The sequence below is a fragment of the Oryx dammah genome, unplaced genomic scaffold, assembly GCF_014754425.2.
Source record: "Oryx dammah isolate SB20612 unplaced genomic scaffold, SCBI_Odam_1.1 HiC_scaffold_21, whole genome shotgun sequence".
NCBI lineage: Eukaryota > Metazoa > Chordata > Mammalia > Artiodactyla > Bovidae > Oryx > Oryx dammah.
Genome location: NW_024070205.1, coordinates 17,494,372 through 17,519,359, shown reverse-complemented (window position 1 = coordinate 17,519,359; position 24,988 = coordinate 17,494,372). Strand labels below are relative to the sequence as shown.

Here is a 24,988-nt window from a genome sequence, read left to right as displayed (position 1 = left end):
GAGCCTATTATACAGAGTGAAGTAAGTCAGAAAGAAAAACACCAATACAGTATACTAACAGATATATATGGAATTTAGAAAGATGGTAACGATAACCCTGTATGCAAGACAGCAAAAGAGACACAGATGTATAGAACAGTCTTTTGGACTCTGTGGGAGAGGGAGAGGGTGGGATGATTTGGGATAGTGGCATTGAAACATGTATAATATCATATATGAAACGAATCTCCAGTCCAGGTTCGATGCATGATACTGGATGCTTGGGGCTGGTGCACTGGGATGATCCAGAGGGATGGTACGGGGAGGGAGAAGGGAAGGGGGTTCAGGATGGGGAACACGTGTATACCTATGGCAGATTCATGTTGATGTATGGCAAAACCAATACAATATTGTAAAGTAATTAACCTCCAATTAAAATAAATTTTATATTAAAAAAGAAGGGAAAAAACGAATTTTTCAGTGTTTAATGGGATGCAAAGCAAGAGAAGCCAATTAGACATGGGAAAATAAAAGGAGAACCTGGAATGCGAAGAGAACTCTGAAAGTTTCTCTTGTGCAGGAGAGGAAGGTCAATAGAACAAAAATGAACAGAGCAAAAAATCCTCATATAATGAGTTCCCACCAGACCCACTTGGAATTCTGTGAAACACTAAGTGTCACCACAGAGAGTTATGAAAATCAGTCTGTCTGTTTCCATAGCTCAGTGCCCAGGATTGGTAATTTAAAAAGCAGAGATATTCTTCAGGACAGATCCTTGGTTTTGGATGAGCCCCAGAAGAAAGCTGCTGGGTTTGCCAAAAAAAAAAAAAAGGTAGTCATTGATGAGCTGGACAGGGGCAGTTTCCATAGAGTAGTAGGTACAGAAGGCAAATTCCCATGGGCTGAGAGTCAGTGAATCTGGAAAAATGAGGGCAAGGAGTATAGCGTGGACTTTCAAGAAGTGATAGTTTTAGAACTCTTGGTGATTTCTGTTTTTTTTGTTTGTTTGTTTTTTTCCCATCTCAAAAAAACAATTGTCTGTCCTGGAAAACCTCTCTGCTTTCCAATTTACTAATTCTGGGCACTGTGTTCTGGAAACAGACCAAGTGACTTTTATAACTCCCCTAGGTGGCATTTATCCTTTCACAGAATTCCTGGTGGGCCTTGTGGAAACCTATTATTTGAGGGATTTTGGCTTTTGCCTCAAAAAATATTTCTAGGTAAAATCAATGAAAAGAATTAAAAAGTCTTGTTGTGAGGGCATCCCTTACAAAGATAGGATCTTGTAAAGGACTCAGCCACAAGTCCATGTAAGCAGTCAGCCCTCCTATTTCTCCAGCTTATGGCATGGTTCCAGGAAAGGAGGAAAGGGGGGTAGCTTTTCTCTTTTCACTTCTAACCCAAGGCCCCTTTCTCACTTTAGTCTGAGATCAAAAAAGAGCATAGAATATAGGGTAGTAAAAGACTAGGCCCCTGGAGAGCTGCTATCTAGTTTCAGTTCTACTTCTTATCCACAGATCTTACCAAAAGGAGACAGTTGTCCCTTTTCTATATTTTTAATTTTTAAAATATATTTTGGCTGCACTGGGTCTTTGTTGCTGCATGGGGGCTTTCTCTAGTTGAAGCAAGCTGGCTTCTCTTGTGGTGAGCAGGCTCTAGAGGGCACATCTTCCATAGCTGCAATAAGCACCAGCTTCCCTAGAGTCTGAAAGTGCTTCATGAAGCTCTTTGCAATCCCCAAGACTAGGTTAGACTTCCTACTTTAGACTGTATGTCCCTTTCCTAGCATCTCCATCCCAAAGCTTGCTTCAGGTCAGTCTTTCCTCCTAGAATATCAGGTATCCATCAGGGCAGAGAACTGTATTTCTCTGGTGAATAGTGATGTCAAGTATCTTTTCACATGCTTACAGCCATGCTTATAGCTATGCTTATAGCTGCTGCTGCTGCTAATTTGCTTCAGTCGTGTCCGACTCTGTGCGACCCCATAGACGGCAGCCCACCAGGCTCCCCTATCCCTGGGATTCTCCAGGAAAGAACACTGGAGTGGGTTGCCATTTCCTTCTCCAATGAAAGAAAGTGAAAAGTGAAAGTGAAGTTGCTTAGTCATGTCCAACTTTTAGCGATCCCATGAACTGCAGCCTACCAGGCTCCTCCATACATGGGATTTTCCAAGCAAGAGTAGTGGAGTGGGATGCCAGTGCCTTCTCCATATACAGCTTCTAGAATAAGACATATAATTTGTCATGACCTTGGGACAGGCAAAGACTTCTCAAATAGGAAACATAGAAGATTATCCCTAGAGGAAAAGAGTGATAATGCAGACTCCCTTAAAATTTAAATATTCTGTTCATCAAAGGACATCATTAAAAGCATGGAAAAGCAAGTTACTGAGTGAGAAAATATATTTGCAATCATAGCCAAAATTCTTAAAGAACTCTTGGCCATCAGTAAGGAAAAAAAAAATGCCTCAAGCAAAAGTGAGCAAAAGACATGAATTAAACCTTTATTGTGAAATATCCAGAGTCATGTATGGATGTGAGAGATGGACAGTAAAATAGGGTGAGCACCGAAGAACTGATGCCTTTGAACTGTGCTGCTGAAGAAGACTCTTGAGAGTCCCTTGGACTGCAAGGAGATCAAACCAGTCAATCCTACAGGAAATCAACCCTGAATATTCATTGGAAGGACTGATGCTGAAGCTCAAATACTTTGACCACCTGATGTAAAGAGCCAACTCATTGGAAAGACCCTGATGCTGGGAAAGACTGAAGGCAGGAGGAGAAGGGGATAACAGAGGATGAGATGGTTGGATGGCGTCACTGACTCAATGGACAAGAATTTGAGCAAACTCCAGGAAATGATGAAGGACAGGGAAGCCTGGCGTGCTGCAGTCCATGGGGTCACAGAGTCGGACATGACTGAGCAACTGAACAACAATTGTGAAATGTTACAAACATTAAAATATTTTTGACTGTACTTTTTCTTTTGTATAATTATGGTCTTTAATAAAGGCTGTTCATTCAGTGCAGTCTCATTATTTTATATTTTTTCATGATCTTTTACATTAAAAAAATCACATCCGAATGTAAACAATTCTTTTGTGCCATAGTTTATACTATTATATTGGTTTTAAAATTTTGATCACAATGATTATTTCATCTGGTCCAGTTTCTTACCTACCCTGAGCCCTTATCTGGTGAATGATCTCGCAGATGTCAACAAAAACATGGAAAAAACGAATGCCCCTCTGCCTTACAGGATCAGATTCAGAAAAAGCTCAGGTTCAGATAAAGCACTCCAAGCCTTTGGGCCTTTAAGGAACATGTACAATCTCACCTTTTTCATCTCTCCTGGTATTGTTTTCCCCAAACTATATACAAACTCCCTTTCTCCCCATACCACCACCACTATCACGACATTCTTTGAAAAATCTTCAGAGTGCCAGGAATGGGCAGAGAAGTCAGTAAAAGCAGGAAGGCATCTCTGCAAGGAGGGAGGTGGATAGGGAGAAAGACTAGGGTAGGCACCAAAGTTCTCTTATCTACAGAAATAACATCTCTGCAGTCCCTTGGGGCTGGACTACAGCCAGAGTTAGGAAATCTCTATAAATAAATGCAAATATCTTTTTCCTCCTTTTTCTTCTCATCTTACTCAATTAAAAAAATATATTGAATTGAGAACCTGAAGTGACAGACACAACACTGAAAACAGGAGAAAGATACAAAACCCAAATATCCACTGAACACCTACCAGATGCTAAGCTGTATACTAGATATTAAACAAATCTTTGCCCTCAAGTCACTTATAGTCTAGTATGGATGAACAATAATAACAGCTAGAATAACAGTGACATTTATTTAGTGCTTACACTATACAAAGAATTTTAATATATGTTTTGATATATATAATATATTTGGTGGTGGTGGTTTAGTCGCTAAGTCGTGTCTGACTCTTGCGACCCTATGGACTGTAGCCTGCCAGGCTCTTCTGTCCATGAGATTCTCCAGGCAAGAATACTAGAGTGGATTGCCATTTCCTTCTCCAAATCATCAATTTAACATAAAACAAATACTCTGATGTATAACATATTTAACATATGTTATAATACATTTTCAAGTTTTAAATATCGTAAATCTTCAGAGCACATTTATGAGAAATGTCATTTTTCATTCCCTTTTATAGATGAGTAAACCGAGGTATCAAAGCATTAAATAACTTGCATAAGGTCAAGTAAGTGGTTAGGAAGAAGCCAGGCTAGGAGTTGAATCTAACACAATTAGGAGGCAGTAATAACAAATGCATGCATTGTAAAGTACACTGGGAACACAAAAGAGGAGCAGTTAAACTAGCTAGGGAAAGTCAGGCAAGGCTTCAAAGAAGTGATATGTACACCATCCTGAAGGGTAGGTGTAGGGTTAGGAAGGTAGGTGAGGGAAAAGCATTCAGGAACAATTATAGCACCTGGGAAGATACAGAAGTATGGGACAGCAGACTTGCGGTGTGACTGAGTCACAGGTGGAAACAGAGCTAAAGGGGGTGGGCAGAACCCTCACCAGGAAGGGTTTGTGTGTCAGCAAAGGCAGTGGCAAATAGATGGGGAAACAGTGGCTGACTTTATTTTTCTGGGCTCCAAAATCACTGCAGATGGTGATTGTAGCCATGAAATTAAAAGATGCTTACTCCTTGGAAGGAAAGTTATGACCAACCTAGACAGCATATTGAAAAGCAGAGACATTACTTTGTCCACAAAGGTCCGTCTAGTCAAGGCTATGGTTTTTCTAGTAGTCATGTATGGATGTGAAAGTTGGACTATAAAGAAAGCTGAGCGCAGAAGAATTTATGCTTTTGAACTGTCGTGTTGGAGAAGACTCTTGAGTCTCTTGGACTGCAAAGAGATCCAACCAGTCCATCCTAAAGGAAATCAGTTCTGAATATTCATTGGTAGGACTGATGCTGAGGCTGAAACTCCAATACTTTGGCCACCTGATGTGAAGATCTGACTCATTTGAAAAGACCCTGATGCTGGGAAAGATTGAGGGCAGAAGGAGAAGGGGACAACAGAGGATGAGATGGTTGGATGGCATCACCCACTCAATGGACATGGGTTTGGGTGGACTCCAGGAGTTGGTGATGGACAGGGAGGCCTGGCGTGCTGCTTTTCATGGGGTCACAAAGAGTTGGACATGACTGAGCAACTAAACTGAACTGAAAGGCAGTGAGAGTCCATAAGAGGATTTAAACTAAGGAACATACAAGGTTAAACTTGGATGGTATTGAAGATGATTTTCTGAGAATGAAAGAATTGTAGCCATTACCAGGACCGCAGGTTAGGAGGGCATGGGAAGCCAAGGGAAAGAACTATTATAAAGGGAAGATTTTTGTTTTAAATGTAATTATTTTTGCTTCTCTGGATCTTAGTTGTGACATGCAGGATCTTTGATCTCTAGTTTCATCATGTGGGATCTAGTCCTCTGACCAGGGCTCGAACCTGGGCCCTCTGCATTGGGAGGATGGAGTCTTAGCCACTGGACCACCAGCGAAGACCCTAACCATGTAGAATCTTTTGACTTTGTTCAGAACTGTACACCCAGTGGCATGGACTCCCTAGAGCAAAGAAGACCCAGCCCACCACCAGTTGTGGCTAAGGTATCTTTGTCCTAGTTCCTGACCCTGCAAACAGCCATATCCAATCCTGGCCTCAACCCATCATTTCCAGCTCCTTCATCCTGCACTGCATTATAAGCTCCATGAGGTATAGGCATTTTAGCATCATGCATATGCAGAAGGATATATGATCAAGAGCCTAGGCTTTGGAGTCAAAGAATCCTGGGTGTGAATTTCAGCTGAACTATATCAGATATGTAGCCTCTTGGCTTCATTGCTGTAGTGTGTGAATAATAACATAGGGCAGATTAAGCACTAGTGGCCTTGTAGGTAAAGTGTGCCTTATTAATTGTAGCTTTTATTGTTGTTATTATTATTCAGATCCCTTATCATCTGGCCCCTACTTACTACTACAAGTTAACCTCCTGCCAAATATCCCCTTGCTCTCTTTTTTACATCAATATCACACTGCTTGACATACTGTTTGATTTTATATGCTGTGTGCTGTGCTAAGTTGCTTCAGTTGTGCAACCCCATGAGCTCTACCCACCAGGCTCCTCTGTCCATGGAATTTTCCAGGCAAGAATACTGGAGTGGATTACCATGCCCTCCTCCAGGGGATCTTCCCAAAGCAGGGATCGAAACCGGGACTCCTGCATTGCAGGCAGATTCTTTACCATCTAAGCCTCCAGGGAAGCCCAAGGTTTCACATATTCATGCCTTTTACATACTATTTTCAATACCTAAAATAACTTCTCTCTCTTGTCTGTCATGGGAATTCCATTTCGATCTTTCAAAATCCATCTCATGTGTCATCTCCTCAAGGAAGCCTTTCCTCATATTCCACCTCCGAGTCAGTCCCTCCATTGTGCTTTGTCTGTGTCTTACATCTTACGAGTGCTTCTGTTCTTGCATCTATCCCTCTGATGATGTCGTACAGCATACTTCTCTGATTGCTTACCTGTCTGCAAGTTCTCAGTTGTGTCTTATTTATCTCTGTACCCTTCAGGTACAGGGCCCAGTGTCTCGGATCTAGTAAGGAAGAGAGTTATCCACTGAGTGAATGTTATGTCAGGGAGCATAAGTCTAGATAGTCCAGGTTTTTGGTAATGCCAGTCCCCAAGATAAGGGTAAAAGTAGAATAACTGGCTTAAGGGTTAAGTTTATCCAGTAAAGTTCTAGCAGGGAATTTATGACATGAGTCTACATATGAGATGAGTGATAAGGGCCTGATACAGTTTTGAGAGCCCAATCCCTGTCTATATGATACCTGAAGCTGTGGTTTTGGTTAATGATGCCCAAGAACTATGAATAAAGTGAGAAAAGGAGAAAGCTGAGGACTCCTGAGGACTCCTTTTCATTTCAGAAGTCAGCCACAGGATTTCCCTGGTGGTCCAATGTCTAAGACTCTGTACTCTCCCAACCTGGGCAGGGGCCCAGATTCAGTCCCTGGTCAGGAAGCCAGATTCCACACGGCGCAACTAAAGAAACCACATGACTTAGATCGAAGATCCTCTCTGCCTAAACGAAGACCCAGTGCAGCCAAATAAATAAGCAAATATTTTTTTTTCAGTAAACCAAATTAGGTAAAAAAGATTAAAAGATGAGCAGGTGTAAATGGAGAAGGAGAACCAATGAGAAGATGTGTCACGAAAAACTAAAGGAAGGCAGAATCTCAGGAGATGTCAATACTCCACAGATGCGAGTAGATGCGGATTTGGCAAAATGGAGGTCTTTGGGAAATTTAGTGGAAACAACTTCAGCAAATATCAGAGGGATGGAGTGGTTGATATTGCAGATTACTAGGGAAAAGGGAAAAACTAGACAGCATATTAAAAAGCAAAGACATTACTTTGCTGACAAAGGTTCATCTAGCCAAAGTTTTGGTTTTTCCAGTAGTCATGTACAGATGTGAGTTTTGGACCATAAAGAAGGGTGAGCCCTGAAGAACTGATGCTTTTGAATTGTGTTGCTGGAGAAGACTCTTGAGAGTCCCTTGGACTGCATGGAAATCAAACCAGTCAATCCTAAAGGAAATCAACCCTGAATATTCATTGGAAGGATTGATGCTGAAGCTGAAACTCTAATACTTTGGCCACCTGATGCAAAGAGCCAACTCATTAGAAAAGACCCTGATGCTGGGAAAGATTGAAAGCGAAAGGAGAAGAGAACAGCAGAGGTTGAGGTAGATAGAATCACCAACTCAATAGACATGAGTCTGAGCAAACTCTGGGATATAGTGTAGGACAGGGAAGCCTGACATGCTGCAGTCCCTGGTGTTGCAAAGAGTAGGACACAACTAAGCAACTGAACAACAGCAACAGGGAGAAGCAATAAAAGGAAGATGTGGAAGATCCACCTACCTGATCATTCAGATGAAGCATTCTATTACTTTCTTAAAGGTCTTAAGGTAGTATTTGTGATTTCTTCAAGAATAGTCAACAACTCCAAAAGTCCTATCATAGTGCTGGCAAAGGCCTAACACACAGTAGGCACTTGTTATTTGTGGAGTGAATTAATAACTGGAATTGAAAGAAAGTAAAGACAAAGTTGTTTTAGTCTAACTCCACCTTGCCTGGGGCCTTTTTCAGCTCTTTTCTTCCCAAAACAAGGCAGTTCCTGGCTCTATCTCGTTCTTTCCCACCTTCTCCCTTAGCTGCAGACTTCAAAGCTTTTTTAACTTTCCATACTTCAGTAAATGTTGTTGCATTGAATTGTTACACAGACGCCCCAGGATTAACCAGATAAACCTAGCCAATCAGTTAGCTAAGAGGTTTTACTCTTCCCTAGCTTGAAATTTTAATCCTCTTTGGTCTCCAGAAGCCCTTGAAAGGAGAGCTGGAAAAAATCACTAGGGCTTTTGCTATGCCTATAGTTATTTCCCTTCCCCCATGCCACTGTGACTCTCCAAATTCTGCAACTCCCCCACCATAGAAGCAGAAGGATGTATTTTTGAGGTGGGCCAATGAACCTTTATGCAGAGTACATCATGCAAAATGCTGGGCTGGATGAAGCACAAGCTGGAATCAAGATTGCAGGGAGAAATATAAATAACCTCAGATATGCAGATGACACCACCCTTATGGCAGAAAGTGAAGAAGAACTAAAGAGCCACTTGATAAAGTGAAAGAGGAGAGTAAAAAAGATGACTTAAAACTCAACATTCAAAAAACTAAGATCATGGCATCTGGTCCCTTCACTTCATGGCAAATAGATGGGGAAACAATGGAAACAGTGACAGACTTTATTTTCTTGGGCTCCAAAATCACTGCAGATGGTGACTGCAGCCATGAATTAATTTCAGCCATGAAATTAATTGCTCCTTGGAAAATTGCTCTTTGGGAAAAAAGCTATGGCCAACCTGGGCAGCATATTAAAAGGCAGAGACATTACTTTGCAACAAAGGTCCATCTAGTCAAGTCTATGGTTTTTCCAGTAGTCATGTATGGATGTGAGAGTTGGACTATAAGGAAAGCTAAGCACTGAAGAATCAATGCTTTTGAACTGTGGTGTTGGAGAAGACTCTTGAGAGTCCCTTGGACTGCAAGGAGGTCAAACCAGTCAATCCTAAAGGAAACCAGTCCTGAATATTCATTGGAAGGACTGCTGCTGAAGCTGAAGCTCCAATACTTTGGCCATCTGATGCGAAGAACTGACTTATTGGGAAAAATCTAATGCTGGGAAAGATAGAAGGCAGGAGGAAAAGGGGACGACAGAGGATGAGATGGTTGGATGGCATCACCAACTCGATGGACATGAGTCTGAACAAACTGGTAGATGGTGAAGGACAGGAAAGCCTGGTGTGCTACAGTCCGTGAGGTTGCAAAGAGTTGGACACAACTGAGCAACTGAACTGAACTAAATGAATGAGGAGACTTCTCTGCCAGCCCCTTGGTTTGCATGGTAGGAGAGAGTGCCCCGGGACTCGCTGAGACCAGGTTTCAGTGACCTTCTGCCTTGTTACCTTTATTTATTGCTTCATCAAGGTGATCCTGGGAGAATTGCTTGTGTCACCTCCTAGGCCTAAGGGAAGATCTCTGGCTGCTGAAGCCACTCACCCCATCTAGCCACCATCCTGGGTTACCCTCTTGCTCCCCAATCCCAGTTTGCCTTCTTTGGCTTGCTGCTGGGGCCTACATGGCTCAGGAGATTTCTTCTGTTGATGGTGGTGGTGTTGGTGTTGAGCTTTGTTTTGGCTTTCTCCTAATCTGGAACAGATGGAATGAGGAAATGAAAAACATTTGACTTATCTTTGGTAAACTTCAAAGACAGATTAGAAGCAAATAAACAACCATTCATTAAACAAGAATTTAATGAACATTGAGGAGTGCTTTGATGATCCAAATTAGTCCTGGCCAATAGAAATATAATGTGAGTCATGAATACTATGAAAAAAATTTTAGTAGCCGCATTAAAAAGATTTTTTAAAATAGCTATGTTAATGTTTATAAAATGGTATTTTTATAACATGTTATTTAACCTAGTATAGATGGCGCTAGTGGTAAAGAACCTGCCTGCCAATACAGAGACACAGGTTCAGTCCCCGGGTTGGAAAGGTCCCCTGGAGGAGGGCACAGCGATCCACTCCAGTATTCTTGCCTGAAGAATCCCATGGACAGAGAAGCCTGACAGGCTACAGTCCGGGGTCACACAGAGTTGGACACGACTCACGTGACTTAGCAGCAGCCATGGTGGCTCAGTAGGTAAAAAAAATCCGGCTGCAATGCACATAGAGAAGTACGCGGGGATGACCCAGAGAGATGTTGTGGGGAGGGGGGGTGGGAGGGGGGTTCAGGTTTGGGAATGCATGTACACCCGTGGTGGATTCATGTCAATGTATGGCAAAACCAATACAGAATTGTAAAGTAAAATAAAAAATAAATAAAAAAAATAAAATTAAATAAAATTTAAAAAAGAGAGAGAATTAATTAGAAATTAGTGAGACTGGACTTCCCAGGCTCTCCAGTGGTTAAGACTCTATGCTTCCAAAGCAGGGGGCACAGATTCAGTCTCTGGTCAGGGAAGTAAGATCCCACATGCTACCCGGTGCAGCCAAAACAATTTTAAAAATTCTTTAAAAATTGAGAAATTAGCAAGAGAGCTTCACAAAAACTAGTTGGAGGAGGTAATGTGGTTGACTTGGTGAGAGACAGCAGAGGCTCAGTTAGGGTGATGGCAGTGAGGGTTAACAGAGAGAAGTGACTTCAGGACAAACTTTGAAGGTGGGACTGCCTGAGTTGCTAATAGACTGGTGATGAGTGGTGAGAAGGAAAGAAAAATCAAGAATGTCTCCTTTGACTGTCTTGAGCACATGACTTCCCCTACACATCCCTAGCTCCGCCCTCTGTAACCCACATCCCCAAAATTTCCCAACTCTATAAGTCTTCAGCCAGAAAACCAGCTTCCCTGGGTGTTGAATAGGAACTTGTCTCCAGAGTTTCAACCCAGCATATGCATCCTGCTTCTCTGTCGAACTGTGCTCTTCACTCCCGAAATCTTCCAGGAATTCCAGAGTTCCCATGTCAGGACTGCCTTCCTGAGTGGAGTGTGTCTATGCCTTGGGACCAGTGAGGTGCTGAGAAGCCAGCCCCATTCAGGTCACTTAGTACTGAACAGGTGAACTAGCCTAAACTGGCATGTGAACTTATCCTACCAACTAGAGAAAAGGTAGAGATTTCTTCTAGGGGTGAATGTCAACCAACAATGCATTCAAAATAAGGAGTCAGAAAGGCAAACCTATGGGTACCGTTGTGAGGAACAGCTGTAATAACAAAAGGTACTGTACTAGCTTAAGACATAAATAAGATCCTAAGGAAAGAATTTCCTAACAGCACTTCCTTATTTACTCCAGGCAAATGTTGAGCCTTAGTACACTTGATAGGGAATTCACAGAAGCATTTAAATCGTGTTGTGGCTTGAAAACTAAGGGAGGGTGTTGCTGTGTATGTGTGGGGTCAAGGGGATGAGGGGTGTTTACAGCAAGCTGAGAAAATAGGCAGAACATAAAAAAGAGGGCGAGCTGGATGACAGCAAATGCCTGAGCCCTGCCCTTGTTCCCTGCCACCTGGGGCAAGACTAGCAGGAGGCATGCCAAGGAGCAGCTACACCAAAAGCAAACTAGTAGCATTTGTGCTGCCCAGAAATAAGTACCCCCAACAGAAGGCATTTCCCAGGAGAAATGAATTGGAGGCATGATGGATAATGAGCCTGACCTTAAATCCTGGAATTGGCTGAGTCACAATAGCAATGAAAAAGAGAGTCCCTGTTCAGTTTATCTTTCAGGCTCCCCCTCCACCAGCCCATAGTCCACGCACATACAAACCTTTCAGGATCTCCCTGCCACCCCACCCCACCACCACCACCATACACACACACTCACACACACACACAGACACACAGACACACACACACACACCCCAGCCCAAGAACCAGTGCTGCATGGATTTAAGAGGTGGGAGGACACAGTACATAATTATTTCAGTCTGCTCCATGACACCTTAGCAATGGGCATAAATCCTAGGCCGGGTTCTCCAGAAATAGCCAGTAGCTCCTTGGGCAGGAAGCCTGACTTTCTCTCTAGTTCAGGTATATTTTCTTTTCTGACACTCTCTCGAGCTTTCATTAGAGGATTAAGGAGGGTGATTTCCAAGGCTAGTAATACCATGACTTGATACCCATACCCAGAGAGACTCTCAGGAGGAGGGACTGTCACTTCTCCACCAGATCCAAGATATGAATGGATGGCAGGGAGACATAGAGTGGAGGATGGAGATGGGAAGAAAGCTAAAGGAAGAGAGCAGCTGTCAGTGGAGTTCAAACCAATTCTCACCCTTTTTGGACAACCAGCAGGATTTCCCATCCTGACCTGGTAACTGGAATTGTACATCATTAATCTTTTCTTATTCACCCTCCAAGTGATGGATATCCATGCCCTTCCCCAACCTCTTTTTAAATTTTCATTTACTTGTGTTTTCAAACTGTAACAACCATGCACTTCAGTGTCATTGACAGAGTCTGTTTTTCTTTAAAACAGAACTGGCCTTTCAGTTGGTGGTGTGACGCTGTCCCTAGAATTAGTAAGGACTAAACATTCTAATCAACTGAGCCGCACTGCATTCCGATAATAATTGTGTGCGCATGCATGCGTAATCTCAACAAGGCCTTTGGATCTAATCTAGTGCCTGGAGAGCAGAAACCCAGAAATCAGGTGTCCTAGAGTCAGACTGCAGCTTTGCCATTGAGTTATGTCACTTTCAACAGGTGATTCCCTCTTTCTACTGCCAACCCCCAAAGCTGAATTTAGGGAAACACTAAATCAAAAACAGCAACAATTCTATGAGTTTGTTGGGGATTGGAAATGGAGGCAGGGCAGGGGATGGGGGTGGGGTGGGAACTGACACACTTGCATATTTTTTTTTCTTTTTGGCTACACTGCACAGCACGAGGAATTTCCCCGACCAGGATAGCACCCGTGCCACCTGCAGCGGAAACCCAAAGTCTTAACCATTGGACCACCAGGGAAGTCCAGCTCACTTGCATTATTAAACCATAGAGATGCACCTATGAAAATCCCACTCAGCAGTTGCACAAAAAGGCTGATCTGAGATAAAAATTCTGAACAATATCCTTATTATGAGAATCCACAAATTTTAAACATTCACCCGTGCTTCTTGGTGGTTTGTCTTTCTGGGGCTTTCAGATCATTTGGTGTTGCACAAGCAGCAGTTTTAATCAGCAGGGAGATTCTGCAAGGGGAAAGTGAATTGCTGATCCTGGCCAAACAGACTTGCCTTTCATTTCTAGAGATCTGGAATTATGCTGCCTGCCTGGGGGCCAGAGAGGACTGAAGGGTTAATCTAATCGGCCTGACTGCACAAGACAATCCTGTTTACATGGAACAGGGTCAGGGGACTTAGGGACTTTACTACATACCTTCAAATTGCAACTGAGAAGTTAAACTGAGTCTGTTTCCACTGGGGTTTGGCTTCTTAGCAGAGGAAAACTGCATATTTGAGTCCAGAGAGGAAGGCAAAGTCTAGCTGGACCAGTAGTTCTGAACCTATCTGATGGTATTTCATGTTATTATTTGCTTGTTATTTATCATTTGCCCTTCTCACTAGAATGCAGGTGCCATGAGGTGGGGCTCACATCTATTGTACTTCTACTATATTCTCTGGGCCTAGTAGGATATGTCACACACAGTAGGCACTTGAAAAACATTTGCTGAATGAGTGATAAATGAATGCATTACTTGGCCTTTCTTAAGGTCCTGGACTCCTTTTTTAAAGTTAGATGAAAGTTACAATCACTCTCTCCATTTAAAAAATTGTATATATGTGTGGGGGGGGAGGGGGTGCTTCCCAGGTTGCTCTAATGGTAAAGAACCCACCTGCCAATGCAGGAGATGTAAGAGGCTAGGGTTTGATCCCTGAGTCAGTAAGATCCCCTGGAGGAGGGCATGGCAATCTACTCCAGTATCTTCCTTGGAAAATCTCATGGACAGAGGAGCCTGGTGGGCTACAGTCCATGCCGTCGCAGAGTCGGACATGAATGGAGTGACCTGGCATGGCGCATATATATATATATATGTATCTTTCAGTGCAGAATTCTAGCCTCCAAATGATCACATAAACGAAAGCTCTTTTGTCACTACATTCTCCAGAGGAGCAGTTCTGAAGAGGACCAGGATTGGGACTGGGGTCTCCTGACTCCTGGACTACAATGTCTGAACTTGGTCCTCAGATGGCCCAAGGATTCTGGGTCACCTTTGGACATACACCCAATAAAAACAGACCTTCGGTGATGGGGAACAAAATAATCCTGAATTTGTGACTCTGAAAACTGGAGTTGAAAGCCAGCTCTTGCCCCTTACTAGCTGTAGTATCATAGCCAGGTACCAGACCTCTCTGGGCCTTGGTTTTCTCATGTGAATTAAGTGGTGCAGCCTAGGCCCAACATTCCATAATATGGGAGTGTGCAGAGTCACTGAGTCATGTCTGACTCTCTGCCACCCCATGGACTGTAGCCCACCAGGCTACTCTGTCCATGGGATTTCCCAGGCAAGAATACTGGAGGTTGTTGCCATTTCCTTCCCCAGAGAATCTTCTTGACCCAGGGATTGAACCTGTGTCTCCCTCATTGGCAGGCGGGTTCTTTACCGATAAGTACCAGGGAAGCTCATTCCATAATAGTAACTTGTGAATCAGGCCAGTGAAGCAGCTAGCAGACTTTCTTTGTAGTTCAAGCCATCTGTCTCATGGCAGGGCTCCCTCACTCTGAGAAGACAGAATGATTTATGCTGAAGCAGGAGAGATTTTAAGTAAGACATTGGGAAGAACTCTGAACTATAGAGACTGTGAGACAGAGTCGGGCACCTGGGTGGAATCTCCCTGTGAAGGCGCCTCGGAATAATGGCTGACACTCAGCTCTCCAATGATCTACTCCCAGTAATGCACGGAAAGGAGTCATCAGGTCAGATTGTCTCCAGAATCCACTCAATCTCTTGATTCTAAGAAGAACCCTAGGCTTACCTTTGCCACAAATAAGATCTTAAGTGCAAAATTCCTGGTAATCTGTTCTAATTCTTTGGAACAGGATATTGGTTGTCTTGAGATGTTTTTCTTCTGGTTGGTTCTTAAAGAAGCCTGGTAGAAGGCATCATGGGTTGAGGCCCTACCTGGCGGTCCTTTCCACTTTCTGTCTTGTTTAACCCTGGAATAACCCTGCAAGGCATGTTTTTATAGATAAGAAAACTGAGACTCAGAGGAAGAAAGCAACTCTCTGTCACATAGCTAGGAAACAGGTCTGTGTGGCTTGGAAATACTTTCTCCAACACTGGGCTGCCAGTGGGGAGGAGCCAAGTGCTGGTGGAGCAACAGCAGTGTTTCCAGGCCTTTAGGCACTGCCGTGTGCAAAGCACAGTCCCTCGTTCTGCTCACAGAGGGCCAATGTGCACGCCGTACCTGGAGTCTTCTCTGTTTGGTCTTCCCCTGAGTTACTGTCTCCAAGTCTCTTCCATAAAACAATGGACTTTTAGACCCCAGCACATAGTTGGAGTGCAAAACTCTGAAAAAAAGAAGAGGAGGAGACAATGAATTTGTGAAAAGATGCTCAACCTCATTAGAAATCAGGGAAATGGAAACTGAAATCACAGTGAGAGGGCACTTCACACCCACTACAAAGGCAAAACTTAAAAGTTTGACAATATCCCATGTGCAGTGAGGTTACTAAACACAGGGAACCAGTGTACCAGTGTGGAAGAATAATTGTTATACCACCATGTTGGAAAACAATTGGCCATATCTTAAAATACTGAACAGGCCTTATAACCATTGACTCAGTGATTGTTAAGTAGAATGGTTACATATATTCTTCTGTAAACATTTAATAATAAAAACATTTAAAAATTAATAAATTAGTCTATGATGTACATAGACAGGGCTTCCCTGGTGGCTCAGTGGTAAAGAATCTACCTCCCAACGTAGGAGACACAGGTTCGATCCCTGTGTTGGGAAGATCCCCGGAGGAGGGCATGGCAACCCACTCCAGTATTCTTGCCTGGAGAATCTCATGAACAGAGGAGCCTGGTGGGCTGCAGTCCATGGGGTCACAAAAGAGTCGGACCCTACTTAGCAATTAAACAACAACAAAAACATAGATACCAAGAGACTATAGGACTGAAGGGCTTTATAGAAGCCTTGGATGAAGAGGTTCCCAGTAGAAAGGGGACAGCCATGGAAGAGAGCAGCATGAAGTGGCCCATGGAGAGACTAAACTCACCAACTTTCTCATTCATTATGAATATGGAGGCCAGATAAGACACAGGATGCCCAGTAAATTTGAATTTCAAATAAAGAATAGTCTTTTAGTGTGAAGTCTGTTCCACTGTAATATTTGGGACACACTTATACTAAAAATATGTAAACTAAAAAATTCTCTATCAGAAATTCAAATTTATCATTCTATGTTTTTATTTGCTAAATCCAGCAACCCTAATAATGAACCTCTTATTAATTGTAAGGGAAGTGTCTTTTGACCCATCAATCAAAACCAATTTTTCAGCGTATAAACAGAATCATTTCATAGCAGTGAGACTTCCTTGCCAATGGGGAGTCGAATAAGATTGTTAAGAGTTTGAAGGGTAAAATCAGGCAAACTTGGTTCTGGGCTCTAGCTCGGCCACTTGCTAGATCTAGAGTAAGTTATTCACTCTTCCTGTGTTTTGACCTCTTGATCTGTATAAGACAGTACCTGCCTTATTAGGGCTGGTGTGAGTACTGAATGGGGTAGGATACATTGCATATCCTCAACATGGTGCCAGATACAACATTATGTGCCTTCAATAATATGAGTCACTCTTATCCATGCACTATGTTCCTTTAAAACTAAATACTAGAACAGATCGATAGCATCTTGGTGGCTAAGACATCATTCTCATTTCTGAGATATTTAGGACAATATCAGAGACAGGAGTTTCCCCACTCTTCCCCACCTTCCACCAGCTGACTCATTGTCAGAACTATAAGGCAGGAGGACTAGATGACCTCCAGGGTCCTCCCAGCCCTAGCATTTGGTGGCCTGTATGTTCTTAGCAATCTTAGCTTCCTTTCCTGATGGGCCCCTTCTTTGTGGCTGTAACTGAGGAGTGTGTCAACAATGGGAGTCAGTTCCATCATAGGAATTCATTTTGAGGCTGGTAATACCCCTACTCTTTGAAATGCACTTTTCCCATGCTTTTTAATTCTTGCTCATACATCACGTTAATACTTCAGATTCAGAGAAAACAACATTCATGATTAGATTAGGTCTTGGCCAAGATTTCTCGAGACCCCCACCACCACCCTCTGTCACCTGCAAAACTGTCTCTTCCCCTTTCCCTGCTCTCATCATCCCTGCCTCTTTATCACTTAATCTCTATATTCTGCCTTAAAAAGGACTTTTATGACTGTAGTCACAGGTATAATTAACAATTTCTGTCATTGCATATTAACTTTAGGAATGTGGTTAACAAATAACTGATACTTGATAATATTGCCAACCATAAAAAAAGTTCACATAACAGAATATCCGTCTGTCACAAAAATAAGGAATAAAGTATCTAGAACAAACACTGCCATGTTCTGTACCAGTGGTTTCAGAGCACTGAATGACAGGAAACGATAAACAGGAAGAGTCCCCCTTGAGGGAGGATTCAGCTAGGTAGGGTTTGTTTTAGCTACAGAACTTGAATTACATGGTGGTCATCCTTTGTAGGAGACTACTTTTCACAACACGGCTGAGAGGCCCAGCGTTTAATCTCAGCCATCACCTCATTAAAGATGGGGTTACACGGGGGTTTCAGATGATGTAAGAGTTCTGGTGGGTTTCCCTGAGCCTGGGGTATTCCACACCTTGCTCTGTGTCCCTCTTACTCCATCATAGACGTCTTAAACATTGTGATTTTGGTAAACTTACTTTGACTAAGTGCTTAGAAATGCATCACGCATGTTTTCAATATCTTTGGTTTTTAGGATAAGGAGCCTTTCTTTGCAGGCTGGTTATCTCATCCTTGGCTTCCCTGGTGGCTCAGTGGTAAAGAACCTACCTGCCAGTGCAGGAGACATGAATTTGATCCCTGGGTTGGGAAGATCCCCTGGAGAAGGAAATGGAAACCTACTCCAGTATTCTTGCCTGGGAAATCCTGTGGACAGAGGAGCCTGTTGGGCTACAGACTGTGGGGTCATGAGAGTTGGACGCGATTGAGCAACTGAACAACAGCAACAACAACAACACATCTCTCTCTTACCTCAACCACCCTGTCCACCCAAGCTGACCGAGTCTCAGCACGATCCAGGGGATGCTCTAGCTCAGAGGTTCCAAAAGTGCCACGTCACCCCTGCTTCAGAGAGAGCTGCAGCGAAACTCACAACATTGCCCAACACGCTCTGCCCACCCTGCTTCCAGCCTGGAGCAGAGAAAGCGGCAGTGCTGTGATGAAGAGTCCTGTGCAAGAGAGCAACCGTTGGGTCCATCTTCTTTGAGAAGATGAGTCAGGACAATCCCTGAGGTCCCTCCTTATTTTGACATTCTAGGCTTCCACTCCGTCATGGAAGGGGAAGCTCTCCCCTTACTCCCAGATGCAGAGTCTTCTCTTTTCTAAATTATTTATTTGTCTATGTGGCTGTGTCAGATCGTAGTTGCAGCACTCGAGATACTCATTGCTGCGCACAGACTCTCTAGTTGTGGCATGCAGTCTCAGTGGATGCAGCGTGCAGGTTCAGGTGCTCATGGCACGTGGGATCTTAGGTCCCCAACCTGGGATCGAACCCACATCCCCTGCATTGCAAGACGGATCCAGATGCAGTTTCTGCTGGCTTTCTTTTGTTACCTCTGCCAAATGAGCAATATTTTGTTATCCTCTCCTCTTTTCACTGAAAGGAAGGAAGGGAGGGAGGGAGGAGAGAGAAGGAGAGAGGGGGAGGAAAGAGAAAAGCTTTTGTAAACAAAATTTTAAAAATCACAAAACAGACACTGAGAAGTATTTAAGATTTCAGAAGTATTTGATTCTGACAGTCCTTCCAAACACAGAGTCTTTCCTCTTCCCCCCATCAGTCAGAAGTGGAAAGCAGATTTTGCTGAGGGGTTTGAGGAAGGGCTTTCTCCTTGTTTCCATCACTGCAGTTGAATAAACTGTCCCCAAACTGCAGCAGTGTTAATCATTACTGGAAAATGAAGACAAAATCACTTAGCCATGGGATCTAGGCAACCAGGGGTGCAACAGTCAAATCCACTTAGTTCAAAAGGATTTCCAGAGGAAAATTCCACTTGGTGTTCCCTAGGCCAGCGCTTTCCTGGCTGCCTATCACCTATTCCCAGAGCTTCCTCCTCCTCCACCCATCCTAACTGCCTCATTAAAGAGCAGCAGTCCCCCTCCCCCAACAAAAAGCAGCCCCTGTGTCCCACCGGGCAGCAATTACTGTCATACCTCTGGCCAGCTTCACATCTGGAGGGGAAGAGAACCTAAACGATCATTTCAGATACTTCCTCTTCTGCCTATCTGGGGATTGAGGCTGGAGACAGCCTAGGGTGTCTCTGTGTGTGTCTGTGTGTTTATCAGCTTGTTCTTGCATGCCTACATGAAGTTTCCATCACAAACAAAACAAAATTCCTCCCTTTGAAGAAAGAAGGTATTCAAAAGCAGTGCTTCTCTAAATATGTGCCACAGCACTTGTGTTATAAGCACAAATGTTCTTTGGTCCTATTTCCAAACACTGAGCTTAACAATCTTAAATTAATGGGGAGGTGGGGTGGGAGGAAGGCTCAGGAGGAAGGGGATATATGTATGTACATAGCTGATTCATTTTGTTGTACAGCAGAAACTAATACAATATTGTAAAGCAATTATGTGTGACTTGCTTAGTCATGTCTGGCTCTTTGTGACCCCATGGACTATAGCCTGCCAGGCTCTCCTCTGTCCATGGGATTCTCCAGGCAAGAATACTGGAGTGGGTAGCCATTCCTTTCTCCAGAAAGCAATTATACTCCAATTTAAAAAAAAAAATCTAAAGTTGATTTCTTGGCCATAAAACTTCTCAGACATGTTCCTGTGGATCTCTGAGAAGAGGATATGACTTTCAGCATCCTGTTGTTTCATTTGACTATGAAATGCTTTTGTCACGGCGTGACTTGATCAAACAAATATTCTTCAGAATACACTTTGGGAAAAGCTGACTTTGGAGGAAAATGAGAATTCCCCTCCCCGCCACCCCCCCAACCCGCCCCCCCACCCGCCTTTAACCTCTGATTTAGATCTTTGGGGATTTTCAACATTGAAGGTAGAATTGATTTAGAACACAAATCGCTACTGCAAGTCACAGGTATGATGGATGTTTAGTTTGGGAGACTACGAACTGTTATCTAGCTGTGCTTGTTCTGGCAGCTAAGGAAAGAGATCTTTTATCCACCGTGGCTTCCTCATTGGAAAAGCAGACTTTTATCTCTGAAGCCCAGGCTCTCTGAGTAGAAAGAGACCTGAACATTGTCTTGGAGCCCCTTACATTTTCCGTGGTACCTATGAGGTCAACGTGTCTTGACTTCTCCTCTCCTTTGACTTCTCCTCCCCATCCCAGGCTCCTCCTGTGACTGGTCAAGAGATGCATTTTAATAGGGTCCAGATGGGGGTGTACAGTCTCAAACTATGGTCCAGCAGCATCAGCAGCACTTGGAAACCTGTGCAAGAATGGGGTTTCTCTTTACATATTAACTTCCCCTCTGTTCTTTCCGCATCTTCCCATGAAAGTTAAGTTACCACTGCTCTGTACTAAGCCCCTTTTTATTATATGGAATCAAAGTCTTGGATAATGGTGACAGGCAGTGCATTTACCTTTCAACAGCCTTTCAAAAGACAAGGGCTGCACATTAATAACAGTAAGAAAAGAAACACTCAATACCATACGTAATGTCTGATGAACACATAATATGTAATAACCGATGTTGCTGATGGGTTGAGATCTCAGGGTTCATTCTCTTCTGCATCTATTTGGATGCGGACCAAGCCCCTGCCCACATATAACTAAGTACACTAACTTGAATGTAGATTAAGGAGTTCTCACCAGGAAATAAAAGTAGAATTGAGATTCTGACCATAAGTAACAGTCAGAACTATAAATGCATATCCAATGATCAGGGCTGGACTCCTCTCGAGCATAGCATATCTTAAAGGACAGCTCAGGCTTCCCAAGTAGCATTAGTGGTAAAGGACCTACCTGCCAATGCAAGAGATGCAAGGGACATGGGCTCAATCCCTGGGTTGGGAAGATCCCTTGGAGGAGGACATGGCACCCAACTCCAGTATTCTTGCCTGGAGAATCCCACAGATGGAGCAGCCTGGCAGGCTACAGACCACAGGGTCGCAAAGGTCGCAACTGAGCATGCACACAAAGGACAGCTCACAGTAACAGTCATGAGCAAGGAGAAGTCTAGCCCGATTGTGATGCAACCCATGCCCTCCAGATTTCAGGGGAGTGGGTGATTGCACGTACAACACACAACTGAGAGCAGAAGTGAGTCCACCGTCCTTGCCCGTCAAACTGAGTATTCGGCGAAATGTAAATGTGAACTCCTTTACTTATTTATTTATTAACATTTTGGAGTTAGGAAACCTGGCTCCAGGTTTCTCTTTTAGTGAGTATAAATAGAAGAAGAAACTGTTTTTCTCCTCACTTAAAAGTGATTTCTAGATTGCACAGTGACGAAAGAGATAAAGAGGGATTTGGGGGGAGAAAAGAATTGAGTAACTCCTTAGAAGTGGGAATGCTGAGTCATGAAACACGCAGGCACATTTGCAACTTTGCTTGAGGTTGTCCAATTCTTTCTCCTTGACCACTTGCAGCCAACTAGAGTTTTTATTCTACCGCATCCTGGCCAACACTCACTATTGTCAGACTGTATATTTGGCCACCTGGTGGGTCTAAAACAGTCTTCCAATATGAGTTTAATTTGTTTTATCTTTGCTTATAATGAAGTTTGTTATTTAGTAACTTTCCCTGATGGGTTAACTGCTCTGGCCCTGATATTTAAGGGGAAGAAAGGGAAATCAATTATTCCACCCTTCTCATTACAATAGAAATTGCATGACTCACTTTGCTACACCCAGTTGATGTGTTTGCCTGTCACTGGGTATCAAAAAATACCTTGATGTCCTGCGTTTATTTTTTAATCACACAACGTTGACCCTGTTTGAGTCCATTTAACTCAAATATTTGAGGAATTAGGGAATTTTGTCAGACATGGTAGGTCTATTTCACTGGGCTTTCAGACATTCTGTCTTTCCCAAGGGAGAGAGAAGTGGGTGGTGTCATTAATTCATTTAGCATTTTATGGATCAGGTCCTGGGAATAATTAAGAATAAGCCCCTACTTTTCTAGAACTTGCATTCTGGCAGCACAAATGTAATTAACAGCCCACCCCCAACTGCCCTTTCCAGCTCTCCAAGTCTCAAGTCTTCATCCATACAGTCAGCATTACTGAGCACACGCCCTGGGCCCCACACTCTGGAAAGCTTCAGGCCACCTTGGAGGAGGCATTTTTTCTCATGGTGCCTCCAGGAACCCTGCCTGGCTTCAGGGCTCCCTGAAGAACCATAAGTCCTTTAAGGGAAGTGTGAACTGAATCATGACTTTAAACAGCCAGGTTTCCCCAGCTGCAGTTTACGTGCAGTCAGAATCACTCTTCAATGCCTGTTAAAAACAAAAATTCCTGCATCCCTAACTCAAAGAGCTACTGATTCAGCAAGTTCAAGGAGCTGTGCTTCCACAAGCTCTCAGAGATTTCTGATGCCTGTTGAAGTTTGAAAACTACCGTCTTCCTAAAGTCACACAGCTAGAGAATGTTAGCACCAAAGGAAGGAACATAAAATAGCAGAGTGGGCTGCAGGCTTAACAGGCAGGGACTCCGGCATTGTGGCTCTCTGTCCAGCATCCCTGGCTCTGAGGGGACGTGAAGCAGTGGCCCTTCTATGTCCCTTGAGCTGAGGCTGCTCACTCGGTCCACTGGAGAACTTGGCTGCTGGAGTTTCCTAAGGTAGATACACTGCATAACCACTCCACAGGCCCCTGGATATTTGTCCAAGAAGACACGTAGAAACATTCCGGCCCCTCAGTGGCCCCTCTTTACTGAGGTAAACTGCCTCAGTTCACAGTCCAGGCATGCTTGGAGCCACACTGGCTCCCCAAAGGGACCTAGCCAGACAGCAAAATAACAGACAAATGGATAGCAGGCAACATGGACCCACACATGGACAGGCTGGGAGACGGGGCCTTCCCAAGGCCTGAGTTCCTTTTCAGAGAAGGGGAGAGTCCCTGTCTCTCAACAGGTGCTCCATAAATGCCAGCTGCATGTTGCAAGCACGGTGACAAAGACCCAAAACACTGGGAGGAAATGGGGCTGCCTAGAGAGGCTGGATCATCACATCCTCAGAGAGAGCAGAGCTCATCCACTCTTCTTCCCACCACACCCTGACTCTCATTGTCCTTACGCCGCCTTCCAGACACTGGCCAGTGAAGCCAGCTCCAGGCTCTGATCAAGGAGTGCATGGCAAAGCCACAGAGGCTGAAGACAATTTAACTCCCATTAAAATTGATAACTGCATTGCACTATATAGTTCGTAGAGCATTTTTACTTTTATTAGCTCAGAGATCTGCCTGGAATGCTCTTCCCAGGTTGCAGGGCTGGCCCCTTCTCAGTTTGCAAGTGGAGGCTTTGGAATAAATATCACGTCCTCCCAGGGGCTGTTTCCTCATCCTCTGAATCTCCCTCAGAGCAGTTGTCACAATCAGTAATTGTCTTATTTACCTGTTTCTTCTGTTGCCTCCTCACTCTAGAATGCAGGCTCCAGGAGGGCAGCAATCGAAGCTGTCTGGTTAAGCACCATATTGCCACCCTGGAGGAGCCAGCCACAGTTTTTATTAATGATCGAGTAACAGTTCTAAGTCAGGTGTTGCTCAGATGCATGCCTGGGACACAAAGGGAAAAAGCAAGCTGTGTATCTGTGAGCACCTGATTAGTGACAAGACCTGTACTAGAATCTGAGGTCTCTGGCTCCTAGTCCAGCAATCAGCAGGATGCCAGCACCTGTCCCTGTCCTGGAAAGGAAAGGAAACTCAATAACATGCCTGCAGAAGAGGGAAATGAGGAAGAATCAGACCCAAGAACAGAGCTGTGGCAGGAAGGGGGACCCCTTCCAGGGCCTGAAACTGGGATCTTGTCTAACACTCGGAAATGAATTGTCTGAGGAGACACATGTGCTGACAAAGCAAGAGATTTTGTTGGGAAAGGGTGCCTGGGTGGAGAGCAGGAGGGTAAGGGGACCCAGGAGAATTTCTGCCACATGGCTTGCAGTCTCGAGTTTTATGGTGATGGGATTAGTTTCCGATTGCCTTTAGCCAATCATTCTGACTCAGAGTCCTTCCTGGTGGTGCACGCCTTGTTCAGCCAAGATGGATGCCAGAGAGAAGGGTTCTGGGAGGCAGTCGGACATGTGGTGTCTCCTTTTGACCTTTCCCGAACTCTTCCGGTTGGTGGTGGCTTATTAGTTCTGTGTTCCTTACCAGGACCTCCTGTCGTAAAACAACTCATGCAAATGGTTACTATGGTGCCTGGCCAGGGTGGGCGGTTTCAGTCAGTGTGCTCCCCCTAACAGAACCAGCCAAAGTCTGTCCTCTCTATGACCAGTGTTCTCAGTAGACTTCCTTTGTACTTGGGCCCTGGGGACAGAGGAGAGAGTGAGAGTGAGTCTGAGTCCCAGCAAGCCACACCAAGGGTGTATCCTCCCACACCAATTTGCTGCCTGTCTGAGCTTTGGTAGAACCCAGACACGAGGGCTCACTTGGGTCCATGGGACTGACGGCTTGGGCTGCTGGGCTGCTAT

At 44.0% G+C, this 24,988-nt stretch overlaps 1 long non-coding RNA gene across 2 annotated transcripts in view; it reads right to left on the bottom strand.

The window, feature by feature from the left end:
• Nucleotides 1–24,988, bottom strand: part of LOC120880489 — a 55,229-nt gene that overhangs the window by 8,398 nt on the left and 21,843 nt on the right. Inside the window, exons 1-6 of one of the 2 annotated variants that reach the window (XR_005725039.1) lie at nucleotides 23,914–24,336; nucleotides 20,619–20,790; nucleotides 18,368–18,992; nucleotides 15,546–15,648; nucleotides 9,642–9,791; nucleotides 7,947–8,105 (exon numbers count right to left, since the gene is read on the bottom strand). This is a non-coding gene — a long non-coding RNA (uncharacterized LOC120880489). Of the gene's footprint in view, nucleotides 1–7,946; nucleotides 8,106–9,641; nucleotides 9,792–15,545; nucleotides 15,649–18,367; nucleotides 18,993–20,618; nucleotides 20,791–23,913; nucleotides 24,337–24,988 lie in introns of those variants that run through there. The other variant, XR_005725038.1, reaches the window with a different exon arrangement.